We start from the raw sequence: 2,864 nt of genomic DNA, 5'->3' as shown, positions 1-2,864 counted from the left end.
AAAAAAAAAAAAAAAAAAAAGAAAAAAAAAGAGTATTTTGCGGCGCAGCGAAGTCGATCCGCAGTGGTGGTGGAGGAGTAATACCTTCCACGTCAGAACGCCGGCGAAGACCGAGTACGGGAAGGGGTGAGCCGATGGATGAAAAGGGGTGGCTGGGCGAAAGACATCTAGTGTATTTAGCCGTAAAGTTTTGCAGCAACCCTCGTGGCCACGGCTCGCGTGGCCCGTTTCCTTTTTCCATCCCGACGGGCAAAACGAGAGGAGACGAGACGAGACGAGACGAGACGGAACGAGGGCCATCACACATTTCGCCGCCAAATTGCCGTCACGTTTTCCCGGAAATTCGCCGTCATCTTCCTCCCTTTCATCCTCCTTTTGTCCCTCTCCGTCCACTCTCGCTCGCCCCTCCTCCGTCCCCCTCGCTTTTTTCCCTCCCCTCTTTCGGATTACATCTTCGACCGTATGTATATATGTGTGTGTGTGTGTGTGTGTGTGTGTGTGTGTGTGTGTGCATGCGTTTCCCTCTCGGTCGGTGGTAGCCTGGTGGGGGCGGTCTGAGTTCTATTTATAGAAAGCACGACCTATATATAGACGTCGCGGGCTATGCATAGCCTCACCCCGGCCACCCCACCGACCTCTCTCTCACTCTCTCTCTCTCTCTCTTTCTCCTCTTTCTCTCTCCCCCTGCACTGCGAACAAGGGGGAGGAGGTTGTGCTGCGGCCGGCCGAGGTGTACGGCGGCGGCGGCGGCGGCGGTGGTGCAGGTTCAATGAAACCAGGCCAACATCCCCTCCTCCTTCGCCCGGCCTCTCTCTCTTACGTGAAAATACAGCACCCATTCACCCGCTTTTAAGGTACGTTCACACACGCCGGCCCGGACGATGACGCACGCCGACCACCACCACCACCACCACCACCACCACCACCACCACCACGCTTCTCCGCAGCCTCCCCCCCCTCCTCCTCCTCGACATCCGCCACCATCACCGTCGGGGGTTGGTTACTCGCTCGCTCGCTCGCGCCTCTTGCATCTCGACTAGCGTCATCGAGCTCCGGTTTCGCGGCCGAACGCCGACGGCGGGACGCTGGCTCGACGCTATGCGGCTCTGCCATCGAGGATGTGGGACGGGGATGTGAGATGAGATAGAATTTTGGTGAATGAGTTTCGAGGGATGAGGCAGAGGGAGGAGGGAAGGCTTCCTCCCAACCCCCACCCCCTTCCCTTTCGAATGATACAGTTCCCTCGATGGAGATCGAACGGGTGGTAAGGTTCGAGAGGGGGGTGGATTCGAGTGTTGGGAAGTTCGAGTTTTGTTGTTGTACGTGGTGCGGATTCGTTGGTCGGATTCGTGGTAGAGAATGGAGCTTTCTCGTACGGATACGAGATTAGTCAGTAAGTAATCTTTATTAAACAATAAATATTAATACGGTATCTCATTGATTTTGGGAAAGGGTATGTACGAAGGAATATATGTAAGGAGGAATTGTTTTTTTATTTGTTTGTAGTTATAGTTTTTAGTTTGCTAAAAATTTTATATGATATATGATAATGATAAAATTGGCGTATATATTTGGTTTGAAATTATTTTTAAAGGGATATGTTCTTTTGTTAGCAATTTGGAAATAGTTTTTGCCGAATTTTCGTGATAAAATTTATCGTATTCTATTTTCTAAAATTATTTCAATCCATTTTGAATTATTGGACGACGAGATAAATTGCCGCTTTCGATTTTCCATTTCTTTTCAATTAAGATAATTTCGGGGATATTTGCAAAAATTTTCTCGTACCATTTTCGAAATCTTTGCACCATTTTTTTCATACGTAAAGCTTTTAACTGTAGCTCGAATGCACTTTTCACAATTTTTCATAATTTTTCTTAATTATATTATTCTCTGTAGTACTATGAATTAATAATAATGTTTAATCCATTTAATCATTTAGTTACAACTGACACGTGTCTCTTTAGAAAGTTAAAAAGTATGACTTTTTCTATTACATTATATTATTTTAGCTGTAAATTTTATTTCTTAAATTAATTTTCTTCCTTTTTTTTTTTTTTTAATCGATTAATTAAAAGATTTATTCTCGAATTTTCAGATTGTTTATTAAAAGTAGCCATCAATACTTGGTCGAAACTTGATACAAACCGAGTTTTCTTAAGATTTATAACCTTAAAAAACTTATTTCTTCAGGATCAGATAAGTTTTCCTATCTAACTTTCCCGCTACAGACACTTTCGTTTAATTTTATCTCTCCAACTTGATTCGTCAGATTCGTGTATGCAAATCGAACTCGATTGTTTTTTTTTCTTTTTTCTTTTCTTTTTCTTCAAATTTAAATCCATGAATATTCGGGAGGATTTTTCAAAATACACCTTCACGAATCTATAAACGAGAAAAGAATCTCGTTCGAAATTGAAATTCCATAAGCGATCCTTCTCTCGAACGTAAAATTTCATTTCGCTCATCCTATGGAAAAAGAATAAATATTTATATTGTTTACATTCCCTCTTTATCTCATTCTCTGATTAATGATTTGAAATTTATCGCGTATACGCCGAATTTTAACAAAGCTTTATGCCATGCAAATATTTACCCAACCATTCTGTTGAATTACCGATCTTCTCCATCATGTTTCCCAATCACACGCCACTGCGAATCCAATGTATCTGTTTACCGATTCCACGATTTATACATATTCGAATCTAATTCCGACTATTACACTGGATAGATGATTCATAGGGCGCCACTTTACGATCCAATTTTCAATCGACTAAATTTATATAACCTTATTAGACGCGAATTATTTCTTCGTGAAAATATATATAAGATACAAATTTCACAAGAAAAAAAAAAAAAAAAAA

The 2,864-nt window shown here is 42.0% G+C and overlaps 1 protein-coding gene across 3 annotated transcripts in view; it reads left to right on the top strand.

Annotated features, from left to right (window-relative positions):
- Positions 1-2,864, top strand: part of LOC122719911 (two pore potassium channel protein sup-9) — a 121,666-nt gene that overhangs the window by 70,877 nt on the left and 47,925 nt on the right. The window contains exon 1 of one of the 3 annotated variants that reach the window (XM_043946168.1): positions 1,269-1,393. The exons of the other annotated variants lie outside the window; for them this stretch is intronic. The gene's annotated coding sequence lies outside the window, so the exon portion shown is untranslated. Of the gene's footprint in view, positions 1-1,268; positions 1,394-2,864 lie in introns of those variants that run through there. 3 annotated transcript variants of the gene reach the window in all.

The sequence above is a fragment of the Apis laboriosa genome, unplaced genomic scaffold (assembly GCF_014066325.1).
Source record: "Apis laboriosa isolate Shangri-la unplaced genomic scaffold, ASM1406632v1 scaffold9_cov152, whole genome shotgun sequence".
In the NCBI taxonomy this organism is placed as follows: Eukaryota; Metazoa; Arthropoda; class Insecta; order Hymenoptera; family Apidae; genus Apis; species Apis laboriosa.
The sequence above is the reverse complement of the archived record's forward strand: the minus strand, read 5'-3'. Positions and strand labels throughout refer to the sequence as shown.